General features: G+C 36.7%; 1 protein-coding gene and 1 non-coding gene across 11 annotated transcripts in view; one reads left to right on the top strand and one right to left on the bottom strand.

Annotated features, from left to right (window-relative positions):
* The window catches only part of CHL1 (cell adhesion molecule L1 like), a 200,188-nt gene that overhangs the window by 74,929 nt on the left and 103,295 nt on the right, over positions 1-21,964 (top strand). The gene's annotated exons all lie outside the window — the stretch shown is intronic.
* On the bottom strand, positions 10,658-10,761 carry LOC121041404 (U6 spliceosomal RNA). The gene has a single exon (XR_005795725.1). It is a non-coding gene; the product is annotated as a U6 spliceosomal RNA (small nuclear RNA).

Below are 21,964 nucleotides of genomic sequence, written 5' to 3'. Positions count from 1 at the left end.
GGTGATAACTTCCTATGAAGCATAAGTGAGGTAATGGGCCACTATTACACGGGATAGCCAAGGAAAGCCTGTCTGAAGTGGTGACATTGGACCAGAGATGTGAATGAAGGGTAGCTCTGTGAATATCTGGGGAGGAGCCACCCAAGTGAAGGGACCAGCAGGTGCAAAAATTCTAGGAAAACATTAGCTTGACAAATATTCTAGGGCCAGTGAGGACTTCATAGCTTTTTGTTATTTTTTTTTTTTCTGTTTTCGTTTTTGTTCTTTTGCTAGGTGTAAAATAGCTAGAATTTGATCAGTGGATTTTCCATGGCCAAAAAAGAGGTTTGCCCTCCTGTGACCACATAATTGCGCCCTCTGAAAGTACTTTGCACCACCCTGGCCAAGGGAGAGTTTCTTGTCCAAGAACCTGAATCAATGTATTTCAGTTGAGCTGTCTTTTTTCCACAAGTATTTAAGCTCTTTAATTCCTTAGAGATAATTATCATCGCCATACTTAATTATTTTCCCCTTAGCCTCTGTTATCTCCTTTAATGCTATTAAGGAGCTGGGTTCTCCAGACCTTTATTGTTTTGCCATTAAGTGTCATCAATAGTGGTTGGGAGCTAAATTCAGCATATTCACACTCTTCCCTGCCTATTCCCTCTCCCATTTCTTCTGTGGATAGAAAAAAAAGAATTACATATGTTATGAAATTATCATATACATGAGTTTGAGGTCATTTGGTTTCTATCATAATAACTTCTTTAAAAAATTTTATCCATATTAATATGGATGTTTTTGTTGTTAAATTGTAATCTGCCTTCCTGTATATAAATATTTTAAGTTTATTTATTTATTTTGAGGGAGACAGAGATAGTATGAATGGGAGAGGGACAAGAGGGAGGGAGAAAGAGAGAGAATCCCAAGCAGGCTCTGTGCTGCCAGTGCAGAGCTTGATGCAGGGCTTGCACTCATGAAACTGTGAGATCATGTCCTGAGCTGAAAACAAGAGTCTGACGCCTAACCAACTGAGCCACCCAGGTACCCCTGCCTGCCTGAATTTAAACTAGAGGTGGTAGGTGGAGAGATGGTAACAAGTATGGATGTCACTCCTGTGTACTGTTATCTACTACAAACTGTACCCCCAGATTCCTTCTGAAATCCTTCTGAGTTTTCAGGAGCATCTAAGGTATCTGCAATTGGAAAATTGTGAAGTACAGGATATATTCTGCCTTAATCAATGCATAATTTTCTCTTTATTTTTTATTTATATGAGGATTTACCCATTAGTACAAGAAATATTATGAATGTCACATTGAATTCTCTTCTTTTAAGTTTATTTATTTATTCTGAGAGAGAGAGAGCATGCGCACAAGCATAAGTGGGGGAGGGACAGAGAGAGAGAGAGAGAGAGAGAGAGAGAGAGAGAAAGAGAGAATCCTAAGCAAGCTCCACACCGTCAGTGCAGAGCCTGACATAGGGCTCAGTCCCACAAAATGTGAGATCATGATCTGAGCCCAAATCAATAGTCAGATGTTTAACCCATGAACCACCCAGGTGCCCTGAATTCTTATGATTTCCGTATATAAATTTTCGTAAATATTTATTTATTTTTGAAGGAGAGACAGAACACGAGCAGGGGAGGGCCAGAGAGAGGGGGAGACACAGAATCTGAAGCAGTGTCCAGGCTCTGAGCTGTCAACACCGAGCCCCGTGTGGGGCTTGAAGCCACAAACTGTGACATCATGACCTGAGCGGAAGTCAGATGCTTAACCAACTGAGCCACCCACACGCCCCTTATGCTTTCCATACATAAACCACTGTGATCTTTGCAGTGTCTTCATTTATCATTCTTTTTTATCTAAGTAATTTAGATAGTAAATTCTGTTAGCATGGACTCTCGTCTAGGCTAATATATGCTCAGTGCATATATTAGGTGTTTAATTCTTGCAACAACCTGTGGGTTGGAATTATTTGCTTACTAATGTCCCTTAGATTGGAGATGGTGTGGGAATCAGTGATTTCCCAGGTTTACATGGCCATTGAATGGTAGGGCTGAGCCATGCTCTTAATCATTGCATGATTCATTATCTGGTATCATACTAATATCCTGTGGATATATTTTGCTATATCAAAATGATTTGTTATTTAAACTTTCTATTCATTGGTCAGATTTCCATTTTTAGGTTGAAAAAATAAATCCATGATTTTCAGAACAGAAGCAAATATCATATTTGTTTTCCAGTTATGTATGAGTACTTTTAACTTCTGTATTATTTCTATTGATGTGTATTGATGACAGCAGTGGGTCCAAGTTTGCCTTATCTCTATGAAAAAAACATAAGAATTGTCTCAGTTGCTGTGTAGAATGACAAAATGTTGCCCACTATAGTGAAATATTTAGTACTTTGCTGCAGAGAGTTACCAGATAGTTTGTATGATATCACAAATGGAACTGTTGACACTTAGGGACCAAGTGTTTTGCCTTTTCCCAATAGTCTAACTTTTTTTGTATTCATAAGAATATTGAACGGAAATTTAATCAACTTACTATTCTATAACAAAGAATCTTTATTTGCTGTAATTGAAAAAAAAGGCCATAACTATTACTCAAAAGGATAGTTCTTAGTCTGAAAAGAACACTAATGTAAAGATAAACTTACATAAAAGGAAGCTCTTGTAAAATGTAAACACTATGAGCAATTATAAAGATACTATTAATTGAATATATATATTGTATGCCAGGAAATTTTCTAAGCATTTGCTATTTTATCTCTTTTAATCCTTAAAACACTATTATTTCCTTCTAATAGATTTCTTTTTTAAAATTAGAATCTAGGGGTGCCTGGGTAGCTTAGTCCATTAAGTGTCTGACTCTTGGTTTCAGCTTAGGCATGATCTCACAGTTTTGTGGGTTCGAGCCCCGCGTCGGACTCTGTACTGACAGCACCAAGCCTGCTTGGGATTATCTGTCTCTCTCTCTCTTCCCCTGCCCCACTCATGCTATCTCTGTCTCTGTCAAAATAAATAAACTTAAAAAAAAGTAACTGAGAGCTTAAAAGTTTTAAAAAAAATCATGTTTTAAAAACTAGTAATCAGAGTTGGGACTGAAGACTCCTCTGGAATCCCAAGTCTATATCACCAATTTATACCATTTTTTAAAAAAATTATTTAAAATTACATATTATTTGACATGATTACTTTTATAATACATTTCTCCCACTAATGTAAAGTGTTGAGGAGGTAAAGATTATGTATGTTTAACTCACCACTCTTTTTAACATATATAATATATATGATGTGTATATTTAATAGATATTCAAGAAAATGTGTTGAGTGAGAAACATCTTGAGTTCTGAATCCTGGAATCATCAAAACATTAAAAGTGTTACAGCCTTCTTTCAGAAACTTTTTGGGGGGCTGGGGTTCGGGAAGGGCAAAGTTTAGCTTGCTTGGAAGAAAGTTGAGTTTTGTAAATTTGGTGGTATAGTTATAAGTAATGGAATCCACTGACTCCATTTTCTTTGACCATGAAGCTTAAAAAAGAGGTATTAGCAAGAATCACAGAAGTCCCAGGGGGAAATTCATGACTGGAAGGGTTGTTATACACTGATCTGGAAAGGACTTCCCCAGCATCACGACAGGAAGGTTAAAGATAATGGACTCTTGTCCAATTCCAGAATATCCCACTTATTAGCTGTAGACTTGTTAAAATGACTGATCTTCTCTGTACCCATATTATCTCATCTGAAAGTTGGAGATCATAATAGTAGCTACCTTATAAGATTGTTATTATTAAGATTAAATGAATTACTTGTCAAGTTCTTAGAACAGTGCTTGGCACATAGTATTTGTTACCTAGTGTGTATTACATGCATGTTCATTTTGGGATATCACTTACTATATATGCTAAATACTTATTGATCTTGAAGAATGCATTAAACATCTGCTTGGAAATTGAAAGGTATTATTTGGTAATTAAGGTATTCACAGTCCTGGAATTAAATGATAATGTCCACATGCTAGGAACATAAAGGAATTCTGGGGAAAATTTATTTTGAAAAACAAAATAAAGAACCAGGAGTTAGCAGCTAGTGCCCAGATTGTGAAATCAGAGTTAATGGTTTATATCTGTATACATACATAGCATTAATACACTTAATTTGCCTTTTGGCAAAACAATATAGCACTGAATCCCATGTAATTTCTGGTTCTCTACCACGTTTCTGGTTACGTGTTACTTTTGTCCTTTTTAGGACAAACAATTGCTTGTTTTTAAACTATAATCACTGTACTTTCTCTTACCTTATACTGTGAAAATTATGCAAATAAGTGACACTCATAACTTACATGTTTTTATACTAGGAATTCAAAGAAAATAAATACCTTGCTTATGTGACTTTATTTCTTGATGCCAAATTTGCCTATTATTCCTTTTCCCTATTTGCTCATTTTCTATATTATCTTCTTTTTTAATTTTTTTTTCAACGTTTATTTATTTTTGGGGCAGAGAGAGACAGAGCATGAACGGGGGAGGGGCAGGGAGAGAGGGAGACACAGAATCGGAAACAGGCTCCAGTCTCTGAGCCATCAGCCCAGAGCCCGACGCGGGGCTCGAACTCACGGACCGTGAGATCGTGACCTGGCTGAAGTCGGACGCCCAACTGACTGCGCCACCCAGGCGCCCCTCTATATTATCTTTAACATGACATTTGAAATTGATACAGAAAAGACAAGTAACTCAGAAGTCAATAAAGTAAGCTTCTGACATATTTTTTTATTATGTGATGCAAGTATTTTGCTCTGCTCTTTCAAGATCTATCTTCTCTATAACAAGGAGTTTCATAGGTTCTGTTTCCGGATTTTACATTTTTGCATGTAACATAATTATAAGATTTAGTTACAGTGTGAGCATTAGTGTTTTAATTTTTTTAATGTTTATTTTTGAGAGAGAGAGAGAGAGAGAGAGCGAGCGCATGAGTGGGGGAGGAGCAGAGAGAGAAGGAGACACAGAATCTGAGGCAGGCTCCAGGCTCTGAGCTGTCAGCACAGAGCCTGACGTAGGGCTCGAACTCACAAACTGTGAGATCATGGCCTGAGCCGAAGTTGGACTCTTAACCAACAGAGCCAGCCAGGTGCCCGGCATTAGTGTTTTGTTTTGCATGGCACAGCCATCGTGTGTGTGTGTGTGTGTGTGTGTGTGTGTGTGTGTGTGTGCATGAGTGCACATGTGTGTTGCAAAAAGCATGGTTACTCCACTGCTTCCTCAGCTCATGACTGAAACCCTTGTTCTAATTCAAGGAATAAATAAAGAGCTATTCGAAATTATAATAATGGGTACTTTATTCATCTTCTCTGTGGAAATCAGCCCAGGAAGCAAATTAAAATTGTAAGGCTATCCAAAACAGAATTATTTTTGTGTTTCAACTGCTACGTAATTGAGCCCCACCTTCTAGACATTTTCTCATGGGACGGTTTTTCATACAGCCCTTAGGAGATTCCACTGAAATCATTTACTAGATATTGCAGTTCCTCCCTCAATCCCTACTGCGCTAAGTGGCGACGATTCTGGTAGCTGTCATGTTTGGAAAATACCATGATGCCACGAGTTAATTTCATACCTGTCATGAGATCTTTGCATGAGATCCCAGGGGGCCTTTCAGTGTGTCACAGTTCTGCAAGCCATTCGTTAGTTCCTTTCAAAGCAATGACCCATGGCCAAGAGATCTTGTCGCAACACATGGCGACACCTGTCACCAGGTTTTGTGATTGACATAAAATTAACCTGTTTTCCTCTTTTATTTGCTGCTTTTTAAATAATATCCATAAGAAGGACAAGAAGAAATTGTATTTGAAAAGCATTTACTGTCACTTTCAAGAAGCATAATGGTAGATTTGGGATTCTGGACCTAATGAATAGAACCATTTCCTTGTAGAGATACACACACAGTTATTCAATAAAGGTGATATTTTTGAGAAGTTCTGAATGGTAGTCTGAAAATCTCAGACAGGAGTAGTGTTTCAGTATTCGAACTCCATCAGGGATTGGAACAAAGCAAGAAATGACATTATTTTGAATCTTGTCATGGAAGAGAAATCCAGGGAGCTTGGATTTCAGATATGAGTTTGCCCTTAGCTTTCACGTGGTTTCAAGCAACTTGAGATTCCTCTGATATCTTTGTATATTTCTCATGCCCGGATCTTGATATTATTATGGAGACGTGCATAAAATGGACCTCTAGAATAACATTTAGAGTTATGACAGATATCTGAGAAAAATAAATTAATGGTATTTAGCCTTTAGGTCCTTAGCAATTTATCAGTTACTTTTAAGGATAAGGACAGAGAAGAAAATAGGTAACCGCTTATCTGTGCCTTTCTACCTCACTGAAACAGTATAATTATTTTGATCGAATTATTTTTCTATGGAGAAAGTATCTGGTTCCGTGTGTTACCATAATATACTTTATCTTCCTACCAATTTTTAACTTCTTAAAATGTATAGCTGTTGTCTTTCCCTCTTCTTGATTACGTTAAATGCTTTTTAGATTCTTAATATCCAAATACAGTAAGAACAAAGATGAATTTAGTCATTTCTTTTCTTTTTTTCTCTCTACCAATTCTCAGGACTAAATGGCATTGTTCTTCTCCAATCCGTACTGGTTGCTCTGTATTCTGGAGTAATCAATTTTTCCTGGCGTTTCTTAAATGGTCTTTATTATTCAGTGAATTCCCTTTGAAAGTATAAACATTAGTCCTTGTTGTATGGCCTTAGAAATTGATGGCTGCTGTTCTCAAAGGATGGTGGACTTGGGATGATTGAAAGTACAGAGCAAAGAGCTGAACTAAAACAATGGAATCTGGGGAAGATGGTACTAGAGACAAAGAGAGACGAGGACAGCAATTGTGAAATAATCTGAAGTAGGGATTGGGGATTTAAAGCCTGCTTAGATGTGATTAATAGATGCTGTAAAAATGAAATGCTGAGCCAAGGGGATAAAATGCACTTGAAAAGTCCCTTGAAAATGTGTTAATGCCTTTACTTGGCAAGCATTTTTTTTCATACTAAGTATAACACCATTATATGAAAATACAGATTTTTTTCCACATTATCTAGTGTTTTTTTAAGTGCTGATTATGGTTATGTTGGAATAAAATCAGGTTTCTACTAGACAAAAAGAAAACAAACAAAAAAAGAGGCCTTTACTGATACTGCATTGGTCTTAAGGCCTATCTTTGCTAAGTCAGGATAAAGGTAAAATGTAAAAATAAAACACATGTTTAAAAATGTTGCTGGTAAACTAAAGGTATTTATTTTAAAGCTAACAACAGTGATGGCACTTTGTACCTAAAGAATGAGAGATTTTGCATGTAACTGAAATAAATACCTTTTCACTTTTGACATGGCTGGTATCTAAAGTATTTTCCAAAAAGTATGTCAAGAAAATTGAAAATCATTCCTTTAAAAAGATAAAAACAACAATTTGTGGCAAATCATTTTATTATTAAGAGCAAACTGACAGGGGTGCCTGGGTGGCTTAGTCGGTTGAGCATCCGACTTCAGCTCAGGTCGTGATCTCACAGTTCATTGAGTTCGAGCTCCATGTTGGGCTCTATGCTGACAGCTCAGAACCTGGAGCCTGCTTCAGATTCTGTGTCTCCCTCTCTCTGTCCCTCTCTCCCTCACGCTCTTTCTTTTTCTCTCAAAAATAAGTAAACGTTAATTTTTTTTTTTAAAGAACAACCTGAGGACCTATACAATAATTTAGATAGCATTAAAATGCTGAAACATTTTTATAATAGGCAAAGCTGACTCATAATTACTTCTGATATTTTCACTACATGTGAGAAAGATCTTAGAAAGACACCCGAATCTGTCTAAAGGGCAGCATTTAAGAATGTGCAGAAAGGCCAAGAGTGAGGAGGTGCTACCACTGTAAACTATCACTTTGACTACAATAAAGAAAATCACTTTTTTATATGAAGAGTCACTGAAGGGTAAAGAGATGACCTGGAACTTATGTTTGTGGTTGATGTTTAGTTTAATAAATACTCTCCTCTGCTCTTCTGACTACTAGATTGGAAATCTTTCCTCCCTGGTTTTATGAGTTTTATGAGCAATATTAGCAAAGTGCTCCTGTTAATACACACACACACACACACACACACACACACACAAACACTAAAATTACTGGCTAGAGAATTTTCCAATTAACACTGTCACAATCTAACCCAGATGTTCTCAGCTGGATTGCTTTTGTGCCCGTCTCTCCCAGACAACACCTGACAATGTACAGAGATATTTTTGATTGTCATGATTTGGAAGAACGGGTGCCTCTGGCCTTTCCTGGATAGAGGTCAATGATTCTTCTAAAAATCCTTTAAGGCACAGGGTGTATCTCACAATAAAAATTTATTCATTCTAAAGTTTGAATAATGTTCATGTTGAGAAACCCTGCAACCAGTTTAAGTAGCTTAGTCTCCATAGTAATTTTTTCAGTATTTCAGAATTATTCTTTGTCTCTACCTCTGCACCCTAGGAAATTTTCTAGGAGCTTGGGATGAATCAAGAGTGCATAGAAAGGGGACTTCTGTATAAGTGTTCAGTCCTGTGCTAGCTTGTAAAGTTCCTTGCTTAACTTCAGTACGGTGCTTTGCCATTAGCATTTAATGTCAAAGTCACCCAGTTAGGGCCACCACCTCTTATAAATTAGGTTGCTGGTAAAATTGTGATCAAGCTTGTTCTCTTGGACTACCAAGGCCCTGAAATCTTCCCTTTCTTGTTGTCTATCTCAGGCCTTGATCATGCTGCTTATGCCTCTCTGCGTTTTGACCACATCATCTATCCAACTCATCAGTAGAGTCCTGTGATGGTTAATATTATGTGTCAGCTTATCTGGGCCGTTGTGCACAGATATTTGTCAAACATTATTGTACATGTTTCTGTGAAGGTAGTTTTTAGATAAGATTAACTTTTATATCACTGGACGTTAAGTGCATGTGTGTTTGTATTTATATACAGGTAGATACAGATACACACACACCCTGGTGTTTCTGTGGAGAATTCTTACTAATAAAGGTCTATTTCATCTTGGTACAGTGGCCCTGTGGCTTTTATATTCAGCAATTCCTGTACTCTCCCATAGAAGTCCATAGAAACTTTTGTATCTCTCCAAGTCTTCCATTTCCTTGTTGATCTTCTGCTTAGTTGTTCTATCCATTACTGAAAATGAGGTATTGGTCGTTAACCATTACTATTGAATTGCCTATCTCTCCCTTCAATTTTGTCAGTTTTTGTCTTGTGTATTTTGAGGGTACAAAATGGTACCTCTATCTAATGGTAGATTAGATTTGGTTACTTTTTCCAAGTATTTGTATGTTTTTTTCCATCCTTTTACTTTCATCCTATAAACATCTTTGAATCTGAAGTTTTTCACTTATAGACAACACAGAGTTGGGTCATTTCATTTAAACTATTCTGGCAATCTCTCTTTTTAATTAGAATATTAAATCTTTTATATATGTATTTTTTAATTTTTTGTAATGTTTATTTATTTTTGAGACAGAGAGAGGCAGAGCATGAACGGGGGAGGGTCAGAGAGAGAGGGAGACACAGAATCTGAAACAGGCTCCAGGCTCTGTGCTGTCAGCACAGAGCCCGATGCAGGGCTTGAACCCACAGACCGTGAGATCATGACCTGAACCGAAGTTGGATGCTTAACTGAGCCACCCAGGCACCACTATACATTCATTTTTAAAAAATATAATACCTTTATTTGAGCTATTACAATATAGCAAAGCTAGTTAATTTAAACGCTAGCTAGTTTAGCAAAGCTAGTTAAGTTAAAATGCTTAACCGACCGAGCTACCCAGGCGCCCCGTAAATCCTTTTATATTTAATATAATTACTGATGTAGTACAATTGTCATCTATTATTTTGCTATTTTTCGTATATGCTTATATTTTTGTTTTTCTATTCCTCTTTTACTTTTTTCTTTCATTTTAAATAAATATTTTTCTAGTGTATCATTTTATATTCCTTGTTTCTTTTTCTGTATTTAAAAAAGTATTTTCTTAGAGGTTCTGCTAGGATTACAGTTGGCATCTTACCTAAACCAATCTAGTTCATAGAAATCCTAAGTTACTTAAATGGTATATAGAAGCTTTGTTCCAATATATCCCTGTTATCTTCTCTGTCGTTTGTGCTTTTATTGTTATACAAATTATATCTTTATATAATGTTTATCTTTTTTTAAATTTTTTCTACAATTTTTAAGTCAGCTCCGTGCCAAATGTGGGGCTTGAATTTATGACCCCGAGATTGAGAGTTGCATTTTCTACCGAATGAGCCAGTCAGGTGTCCCTTGCCATTGTCTTTTAATCATATACAAGAGAGTTACAAAAAACACATATAATGTTTTTTTTTTATATTTTGTTTACTAGTGTTCTCTATTTTGTGTGTATGTAGATTTCGGGTTCATATCTAGCATCCTCTCATTTCAGCTTGAAGGATTTACTTTGATGTTTCTTATAGGGCAGATACGCTAGGCAACACATTCTCTTAGATTTTGCTTAGCTGGAAATGTATGAATTTCTCCTTAATTTTTAAAAGGTAGTTTTCCTGGATATAGAATTCTTGGCTGACCATTAGCACTTTGGGTAAGTCATCCTACTGAAAAATATGGAAGACTGTATGAATTTCTATGTCGTCCTCATACAAGGGCCATGGTAATCTTCTCTGTATGATTCCAGTTGTTAGGCTGTGTGCTGGTAAAGCAAGGACTTTGGAGCCCTCCATACTACAGGAGAAATGAGGAAAACACGAAGGAAGCCACCTCTGTCCTTCTCTACTTTTTAAAATTTTTTACATTAACTTAAATTAAGTTTTATATTATTGCATTTTAAAGAGCGCACGTGAGTGGGAGAGAGGGGAAGTGGGGAAGAGAAAGAGAGAGACACTGAGGATCTTAAACAGTCTCCACGCTCACTGTGAAGCTCTGTCCCACGACCTGGGATCATGGCCTGGGCCAAAATTGAGAGGTGGATCCTCAGCCAACTGAGCCACCCAGGCACCCTTGTCCTTCTCTTAATATAAATCCTCCCTTTGCTACTTCTCACCTATTTCATGGAATATGATATGTAGAATGCAGCACCTCCCAAGGAAACAAAAAATTGTTATTTTCTGTCCAGTGATCTAAGTGTAAGTCCCACTATCTGGGCATCTGATTGTTTTGTAACAACCTCTACTCAAACTCTTTCTTTGGATTTTAGTTTTCTACTTCCTCACGTACTACAGTACCATTCCTTTCACATAATCAATACATCTCTCACTTGACCTGGTGGTTTTCATTTATGGGAAGGAGATACACTCCTTTCATTTAAAGGAAATATTATTATATTTATTTCATAGGACACTTAAATGAGAGCTAATCAGCAGCGTTTAGTTAAGTGGGATTTAAACACTTATTGTGTACCTATTATCTTAAGCTTTGGGTTAAGATCAAGTGTATTGGATACATATTATGTTCCTGGTACTTTGCTAGGTAGTGGGGATACATTAGGGAAATATCAGTCCCTGTCCTTATGGGGCTTACCAACTTTGGAAGAGCCAGAGGGGGAAGAAAAGAACAAATAGTAAACAAAAGATATCACTGACAAGCATTTTGTTCATCAGGCATGAAGTTGTGAGGGAATGATGGGGATTACATCGGATTAGTGAACTAACAAGGGCTCTGATGTGGCATTTAGTATATGTGCTGCCAAAGCGAGCACTCTGAGGTGGCATTTAATGTGAGCTCTGAGGGGCGCCTGGGTGGCTCAGTTGGTTAAGCGTCTGACATCGGCCCAGGTCATGATCTCCCGGTCCGTGGGTTCAAGCCCCACGTCAGGCTCTTCTGTGCTGACAGCTCAGAGCCTGGAGCTTGTTTCAGATTCCGTGTCTCCCTCTCTCTCTCTCTGACCACCACCCCCCACATTCAAGCTCTGTCTCTCTCTGTCTCAAAAGTAAATAAACGTTAAAAAAATTTTAATGTGAGCTCTGAGTAGTAAGAGGACGTCAAAACAAAGATATGAATGAATTAGTGTTGACTTATTTCTTAAGGCACACAAAATTTGTTGGTGTGAATAGATGAGCATTTTCTGACATATTGATATACTTATCTACCTGTAGATGTGAACCACACTGAAGTGTTTGTGTGGAAATCATTAGGACTCTGCCAAACGAATTGCAAAGTCTGACTGATTTTATAACGAGTATGTAGTCCTACCAATGTAATCCAATTTACTGCTATGATGACAGCATAAAAAGTGGACCATTACAAAACCAAACGTGAGATTTGCAGTCATTTAAATATCCCATGTGTCAAGAACTAAGAATTATTACAGGAACCCAACATATTTATTTCTACCTTCCTAATGTTGCGTATCACCGAAGAGATGGCAATAACCAGAGAAAGCTGCTCAAAGGAAAATACTCACCTGATGTGTTTTAAAAAAGGAAGAGAAATAATGTTTGTCTTAAGGATGGCTTGTCTCTCTAACTTTGGTAGGCCCAAAGACATTACTCAGACCTTTCTGATTTGTCTATAAATTTGAACTGGATTAAGATACCCATTTTAAGGTGGGCATAACAGTAGATAAGCTCATTTGTATTATGGATAGTTATATGCAGTTGTGGTAACAGGGGAAAAAAAACCCTATAAACTTCTGAGTATGTAGATTGATTTATAATTTCATTGGGTGTGGATAATGAAATTAAATGTAAAATATTGCAGAAGATAGACTGTGATTCTTTTATCAATCACAGTTTAATTTATGCTCATGAATGTTTTCAGTTTAAACAGAAATCCTAAGTAAACCATTTGGCATATACTTGCATTTTAAAGGCACATTGACTGGGGTGCCTGGGTGGCTCAGTCAGTTGAGCCTCCAACTCTTGATTTCGGCTTAGGTCATGATCTCACGGTTCCTGAGATCAAGTCCTGAGTCGTGCTCCGTGCTCATAGCACAGAGCCTGCTTGGGATTCATTCTCTCTCTCTCTCTCTCTCTCTCTCTCTCTCTCTCTCTCTCTCTCTCTCAATCTCTCTCTCTCTGCCCCACTGTGTCTCTTTCTCCCCCTCTGTCCCTCAAAATAAATAAACATTTAGAAAAATTGAAGGCAAATTTGCCTACTGGAAGTAACAGGCTGTTTTGCAAGCATCACTGAAATATTAATTCGAATAAAGGTTCCATTATGAGGTCTTCACCTTTTATGCTAGATGCCGGAGCAAGTCAAAATGGCACCTGCAAGTCACACATTTTGAAGAAAGGCAGAATTCTATAAAAAGGTAAGAGATGAATTACGAAAAAGGCAGTTGTCATTTGATAAACAAATTATTGCCGTTAAGTGACTTGGGCATTTCAGTGAACTTTGAAGAGGTCCCACTATTTTTTTTTTTAATGTTTGTTTATTTTTGTTTGTTTGTTTAATGTTTGTTTATTATTGTTTATTTTGTTTATTTTTTTTTAATGTTTGTTTATTTTTGAGCATGAGCTGGGTAGGGATAGAGAGAGAAGGAGACAGAGGATCCGAAGCAGGCTCTTTGCTGCCCGGAGAGAGCCTGATGCCCTGATGTGGGGCTCAGACTCACAAACTGTGAAATGATGACCTGAGCCGATGTTGGACACTTAGCAGACTGAGCCACTCAGGTGTCCCCCCCCACCCCACCATTTTCTCTGCAAATATCACTGGCCTTTAAAAAGTAGTGTTACCAGAGAAGCCAAAGTATATTTCTATGCTGCACTTAAATAATTAAGTACAAAATTCAGTACAGTCAGATAATTACAGGGAGCCAGAGAAGATGATCATTTCAATTCTTTCCTTAATTGTCCTTTGACACGTAGTAGTTGAAAATCAGTCTCAAAGGTCCAGGTGTGCTCTGGAGTGCAAGCCTGACGCCCCCACAGTAATTTTGGACAAGTTATTTTGACTCTACTTTTGTTTACTCAGCTGTAAAATGTGGATGGTAACCCGGGTCTTCTATGGTTGTTGTGACCATGAACTGCAATATTCTATGTAACCCACATGTAATATAGCCATTGCTTGATAAATATAGCCTTATTATTAGCAATGTTTATTTCCTCCAGAAGTGGCTTGAAAACTCCCCATTTTGCCTTGCTCCTGTAGTCACTAATTATGAACAAATTGCAACATTGCACTGGTGCTTGAGGTAGGAAAGGAGAACGTTTGCAGTGAGCAGGAGCAGCATTTCAGGTCCTGTGTTGCCACCTTACAGTTTTCCCTGTTATGTTTCTTTCTGGCAGTTTTTTTCTCTTACTTTCATAACGGAGCATAATTAGAATAAACAACAAAATTCACACTGAAGATCATTCATAGAGTTCATCACCCCCTGTTTTATAAGTCCGGTTTTAGGATATTTCCGTCTAAGGAAAGGACTCTAAGGACTTTCCCAAGTCCCCTGAGATAGCCACGCATCCCCGATGCTGGATTACAGCACACAGTTTGTCTCCTACTTGGTACTTACCACAAAGACTTCTTTTTTGTTTGTTTGTTTGTTTGTTTGTTTGTTTGTTGGTCTTTTTTCTTGCCTATCATTGAAATGTAAATTCTCTTATGTCAGTGCCAAAGTCTGTCTTGTTCACCCCTCTCCCTGGACGCTAGCTCTATGCCAGGCACATATGGACACTCACTGTGTAGTAGTAGATGTTGATGATATTATCTTTTCCTTCAAACCATAATTCCCAACTGGCACATTTACATCTTGAATTGTCTTTCATTTTCTCTTGTATGTACTTGTGCAAGGTACTAAACACATGTGTTGAAGTAATGGAAATGTGCTTTGGAGAAGATGAGCGAGCCATCTATTTGTGATCGTAGAATCAGTCCTAAAACTTCATCTACGGAGATTATAAGTGCCTGTCTTTGATTTGCTATAATCAACCATTTAGATTATGTTTGTAACACATGGAACTAACGGGAGTTAATAACATTCTTTATTGGAGTCCATTAGCTCACTTTTTTTAACTTGGACTCTGACCGAATTATCTCCTCCTCAGTATACAGGAGAAAACAAACTAAATTAAGGTGCCCAAGTCAGTACATTTAATACATAGTATTATGTATTAGTAGTATATTTCCATCAGAAACTTGGTTACTACTTCAAGATTTAACCTTATTTTTCCATTAGAGGGTGACAGTTTATCTAGTATCTCCTCTAAGTCCAATCATCGTGTTACATTCTTGCAAATTTTAGGTTCAAACACGTGTAGAATTTACATAAAAAATTTACATACACATATATATAGTTTGTGATATAGCCATAAGGTAATTAGCAATTGGTTACAATTTGCTGCTAATGAGGTCAAGGGTACAGACTTACTGTTCCTCTGAGTATATATTTTGGCCCAGTTCCATTTCTACAGATTTTACTCTGACCCCTGGGCTGCTGTTTCAAAATTGCTGATTGTCACTGGAGGAGGTCGTTTAGGAGGATGTGAGTGGTTCCCTGCTGACCCTGCGCTTCTACTGGTCAAGGCTGTCAGCATTTCCCTGACAAATGGCATGTGTGGTGTGTTTTATCTTTGTATTCTCTTTATGTCAGGCTTTGTCCACAGGGATGAACATTAAAAGTTTTTTTAAATCAACAGGATCTAGAACATCATCTTTATATAGAGAAAGAAGCTTATTATTCAACAAAGCTTGAGATGAGCTTGATTGTGAAACTGAGGAGTATTTAATAGTTGTTTGCTATATTCCATCCTTTTGAAAACCTTTAATCAATACCTCTTCCATAACATGAAATGACATGGTGAAGTGTGATTTAGGGGGAAATGTGTGAATTAGAATCCTAGGATTCAGGCAAAAAGAAAAAAAAAGATAGATGGAATAGGGAGGCATCATTTATTTTGCTTTAATTTCTTGGTCTTTAAGAAAACACTATTCTTCATTTAAAATGGAGTTATGGAACAAATATAGATATAATACTTTGGAGATTAAAAACGCACTTGCTGTGAAGTTTCTTTCTTTTTTTCCCTGAAGACTTGAGAACTTGGTGTGCTATTTAATTCTGTAAATGTACTATGGATACTGTTATTTAATCTTTGAATTTTTTTTCTTTGCTTCATCTTCTTTTATGGATTAAGAGGCTTTATTCTGAAACTAACTCAAATAGGAGAAATGTAATAAAACCTAACTAAAAAAACAAAAACATTTATAGCTGATTCTCATTATTCATGGTAGTTGTGTTCTATAAAGTTATCACAAATACTAAGTAAATGCTGAACCCCGGATCCTGGGGAAATACAGGCTTAGGTTTCTATTAGCTTCTGGTCACAGCATTTCAGTCAACTGATCAATGCATAACTCTGTTTTAAGTATGTTTTTATGTAATCATTTATTTAATGTATATTGTTTATTCATTAATATTGGACTCAGGGCCAACAGCACTGTAACTCATTCCTGAATGAAATGTAATACAAATGTTTTCCCCCCAAGACATATCATATCATAGCCTTCTTGCACTTAGGAACACCAGGCAGTGCTTTCACAATGCTTTTAAACAGCAAGCCATTTTAAATAGCAAAATCACCAATAAAAAGCCTAAAAATGAGAAAAACTAAATAGATCATGAATAGGACTCTCATGTGCAGTATGGGAATTAAAAAAAGAAGGTAGAGAATCGCCTTGTTCAACTTCGGCTGAAACAGGTGTGTTAGGCAACTTAAATTTTTCTGTGCCCTGTGCATAGTTTGTATCTGACCTTAAAAGTGCTGTGAGTACTGATTTGAGGGCGATAGGTTAAATTTAGCTACTAGGTAAATTTATAAATATGGTGTCTGCAAATAATGAAGACCAGCTGTATAAGCATTTTAGGTTAGAAAAGAGAACTAGTTGTTCTCAGTCACTTAATGAGCCAATTAAAGAGCATGTTTGCTTTCTTCTCTTGATTTCTTATTTGATTATTTGAGTGTCAAACTCTAACCAGTCATTCCTGACTAACATAATTTGGGAAGAAGCCATGCCTTGCTCGCTTACCACTTTCAACCCCTGGCCCTATACCTGGAATACAGTAGGCATTCAGTTAAATCTTTTCAAGGTTGTATGAACCCCTTCCTTCATTTGTAAGAGGAATTTTGTGGAATCGCTGTAAACATTAAATGTCATTAAGGTGAGTACACCTGTAACCACATGCAAAAATGTTAGCTATGATGATCATTGTAAATTATTTTTAATAAGAGTAACTCTTATTTGTATTAATTTATAAATGATATTATATAGATTAATACATTAATATAAGACCTTTTGTGAAAGGAAGATTACCTGTTTAATACACATTCATTTTTTTTTTTGAATCTTTATTTTTGAGAGAGAAAGAGAGAGAGAGGGAGAGAGAGAGCAGGGGAGGGGCATAAAGGGAGACACAGAATCTGAAGCAGGCTCCAGGCTCTGAGCTGTCAGCACAGAACCTGATTCGGGGCTCAAACTCACGGACCATGAGATCATGACCTGAACCAAACTTGGACGCTTAACCTACTGAACCACCCAGGTGCCCCAATACACATTTAAAGTATAAGTCATTTATTTAGTAGGTCCCTTAAGGCAAGGGCAGGAAGATAGATTTGTTAACAAAGGAAACTGTTGATTTTTCAGTTGCTAAAGAAGAATGACTTTTGAATCTTTTTATTTCCTGGAAATATAAAATGTAATCTTATAATAGCATCAGACACATCAGCCTATCTATTTCCTTATTTTTATAGATATTTTTTACCTGCATCTCATTTTTATTTTCACTTGCAGAGCAAATTGAATAAATGAACTCTACAGTTTTCCTCATGTTGATTTTGGTTTTATTTCTCCTTTGTTCTTTAGAGGGAATTAAAGTGTCTAGGAGTGCGGAGGCAGCCCTACCAGCCTGGCTATATACTTGGTTTTCTGGTAACAGCTGTTTTAGGCCCATTGGTATAAATTTACTGTATAAATAATTTGGTTCATAGAAGTGATCAAGTAGTAAACAAATTCTGAACATTGGCATCTTCAGTTAATAGTATATAATTACTCTTCAAATAAGAGATTTTTAAAGGACATCTTTTTCTTCCTTTTTGAAATATGAAATACGAAATATGAAAATTTTTGAAATATGAAAAAGATCCATATTTGCACTGGCTGCCTTAGAAGTGTTTGGTCTGTGCTTTTTCAAAATGATTGTCAGCAAACATAATGAGCCTTGGACCCATCCAGTAGCTTTGCTAACATATGTCTGCAGAAGGATTTTTAACATCCTGCTGACTGTGCTGGTCCTGTCGAGCCTCACAGCAGGAAAATTGTCTTTTGCAGCTCAGCTTATGAATATAACCTTTGCATGTTTGGAAATACTCCTTCTGAGGCAGGATTTATACTTATGCCTTGATTCCAAGTGCGTATTTTGATATCAGTGTTAAACAGGAGACAGAAGAGCTGACAGTGATTCACCTTGCACTTCTCATTATGTTAAAACTATCTGTTATCAGTATCTCATTCTTTATTGGATTTACTGCTGTGTATAAGCTCTGCAAATGATAAAGGTGTTTCTTACAAATTAACATTCCAGAAATGCTGGCTCTGTATTTTAAGTACTGTAAACATATCTAAGTGGCAGACATCATTTTCATTAAAAATGCTTTAAGTCAGGGTAGCTCAGTTGGTTCAGTATCTGACTTCGGTTCAGGTCCTGGTCTCACAGTTCATGAGCTTGAGCCCTGTGGGGTACTCTCTGCTCTCAGCACCTAGTCTGCTTTGGGTATTCTGTCTCCCTCTCTCTCTGCCCCACCCTCCCTTGTACTTTCTCTCTCTCTGTCAAAAATAAACATTAAAAAAAATGCTTTAAGTCAGGACCATAAAAGGGTGTATTGTTACCGCCAAGAGGGCAGCTATTGCTTGAATGGGAACCTAATCTTTAGGCCCTGATGGGGCTATCTGTGATAAGTGCACATATTTAATCACAGACTTTTGTTTGCCTCTATCATGTATTTATTTAATTTGCTATTTTATGTATGGAAGTCAAGAGTCAGCTTTTATAGTCATTTAGAACATCCTTTTAAAATAATTATTTTCTAAATATAAAATTTTTATATTAGAAACACTGTCTGTAGCACCACAGTGGAAATTAATAGAGCCAACATAATTAGTAAGTTTGATTCACCATGCCCCAGGAGGTAAATCTTGTTAAGGGGAGACCTTGATGTTCTTACCTAAATGAAGTACCAATGTTTTTTAATGATTATTATCAACCTGATTGATAGGCTTATGGTAAGACCAAATAATGTTTATTAATTATGTTTGCATATAAATATATAGATACAGCACAGTGCTTTATGTTACTTTGTAAAATAAACATTGTATTTCATTTAAGTAATGAACTACTATGTAGTTATTAAAGCTGAGAAATGCTGAAGTAGAAACTTTAAAAGAAACGTGCTTAGGTGGGAAAGAAATATATTGGATTCTCAACCAGCTCGATCTTTCCCCATTCTGAAAAAAATAAGCAAATGTGAAACAAACCAAAAAAGAAAAAATCCACAAAACAATAAATATGGAATATTTATTCAGAAATCAAAGGTCAAGCAGGATATGTTCCAATATTTGTTGAGATACTGTTGAATCTCCTGCATCTTTCACCTCTGTGCTCCCATCAAAGGTTCCAAAGAATGAATCTGAGCCACTGTGACTTGAAGATGTCGTGAACACATTTGTGTGTCTTACGTTGTGCTTCCTGATGCTATTATGGGGAAAGTCTATCAAAGATTTTCAACAATAAAGGTTAGAATCATGAGGGCTGATTTTGAGTCTACTGACAACTAGAAAAATAATCAGAACTCATATTACTCATGTCATATTATTTGGTTGCATGTGCTTGGAAAAAACAAACTAGGGTTACATTTAAGTGATATTTAAAAAACAATGATCACATACAAAAGACAATTTGTTGTTGAAAATGGCACATTTTCATTTGTTTTATGGCTGAATAGTATTCCTCTGTGTGTGTGTGTATCATAATTTCTTTATCCATTCATCCATTGGTATACACTTGGGTTATTTCTGTGTCTTGGCTATTGTAAATAATGCTGCAGTGAACATGGGGTGCATATATACTTCTTCTTCTGATCATGAAATTATTGTATTAGCAAAAGTACACCACAGCGAACACTAATATAGTCCACGTAATTAATAAGTTGGATTCACCACATCCCAAGATGGAATGTATTTTGACCTTCAGAAATGAAGTTAACTGAAATTCAGCATTCAGACTGCCTGATTGGCATAAAGTTACAAGTCATTAATTTATTCCATTTTATTGATTTAATAAACATATATAGAATGCTTGCTCTGTGCCAGACACTGTAATGTTATTGTAAGATATTTTAGATTACTTATTATTGTAATGATACTTACTACAATGATAATTTATTGACAGATGGAACTTGGGCTTTTTTCTCCTTCCTTCCTTCCTCCCTCCCTTCCTTTCTTTCTTTTCCTCCTTTTTTCTTTCTTTCTTTCTTTCTTTCTTTCTTTCTTTCTTTCTTTCCTTCCTTCCTTCCTTCCTTCCTTCCTTCCTTCCTTCCTTCCTTCTTTTATGTTTGCCATAAATAAGATTCCACCAATTCATTTCTCTTTATAAACACAATTTGCCTTCCAATCACTATCCCACATCTAACAGAGCGTAGAGACAAAGCTGGACTTTATGTATTTGGGGGAGTGTCTATTAGAATAATAAGGAGCTAATGGTTCATGCAGAATTGCTCCCCTTACATAAGCAATTACCATGCCAAAAAGGTTAGGGAAGAAGTCAAGGAGTAAACAGCATTTAATTTGTGAGAGTTTCCAGTGCTCCAAAAGCACAGAAGGAGCAGCTGCTTAAACATTACTTGCCCTTTGACTAATGGGCAAAAGCACTGAATGGGACTTACATGTATAAGACTTAAACAAAAGTACTACTACACCACCACTATGGGAAAAAACAAAAACAAAAAAAAACTTTTCCAAAGTAGTTTGAAGTTATAATAAGAAAGAGACCACGATGCAGAATTATCCATTGTTTTATTGTTTGAAAGTGTGGGGGTGGAAAAATAATTGTTCTTCTACTCTTCTAGTTTCTTGACTGAGAGTCCTTCTAATAAAAGACAGATTAACAGGAGAAAAAACAGTCAGCTGGCCGGTTAGTTCAATTGGTTAGAGCGTGGTGCTAATAACAAGAGAAAAAACAAAGATAAGTTTAATAACAGGTATACCTCTGATATACATGGGAGATACTCAGGAAAACGGAGTAATTTTCCAAAATGGTCCAAGCCATCACCTTAAATACCTTCTTCAGCTAAACCAAAGATGTCGGAGGAAAGGGAAGGCCTGTCATAGAAGGTTACTGGGAAAAGCATAGTAAACAAAGATCAGGATGTTATGTAAATTCAGGTTGTTGCCTTACAGATATGAGCTTCTAGAGATTTAGTGATCCCTCCTGTTTGTGGTACAGCCAGGAAGACACTCTGACAAATGGTGAATTCTCTCGTAAATGTAAATGCCTCTTACAAAAGGGTAACTCTGAGTTTCTCCTGTGCCAGCTGTTTCTGAAAGATAATAAGCCTAAAATAATCCTCATGCCACAGAGGCATATTTTAGCTGGCATATTCTACTCCTCTTCAAAAGTAACTCTTTTTTCCTGTTCTGAGTCATCCCAGATTCAGACTTCTAGCAGGGTCCCCAAATAAAAATGTGAAGGGAAATGTTAGCCCTATTCTGAAACAATGAAAAATAAATTATCTGCCTTTGGGTATGCAGTTTGAATTGAAAATATTATTAGGTCAATGAACCTTAATTTGCTAAGCAAATGAAAAAGACTGATAAAGCACAGCAATGACTTTGGCTTTTCTTCTTTACTTCCTTTACTATTAACTATTTGCTACTTAGCAAATTTCGGGCCACTTATCTAGTGAAGAAGTATGCTCTGTTCTACT

Source organism: Herpailurus yagouaroundi, unplaced genomic scaffold (genome assembly GCF_014898765.1).
Source record: "Herpailurus yagouaroundi ecotype Mexico unplaced genomic scaffold, PumYag 183, whole genome shotgun sequence".
Classification (NCBI taxonomy): Eukaryota; Metazoa; Chordata; class Mammalia; order Carnivora; family Felidae; genus Herpailurus; species Herpailurus yagouaroundi.
This window is presented reverse-complemented; position numbering and strand designations above follow the sequence as displayed.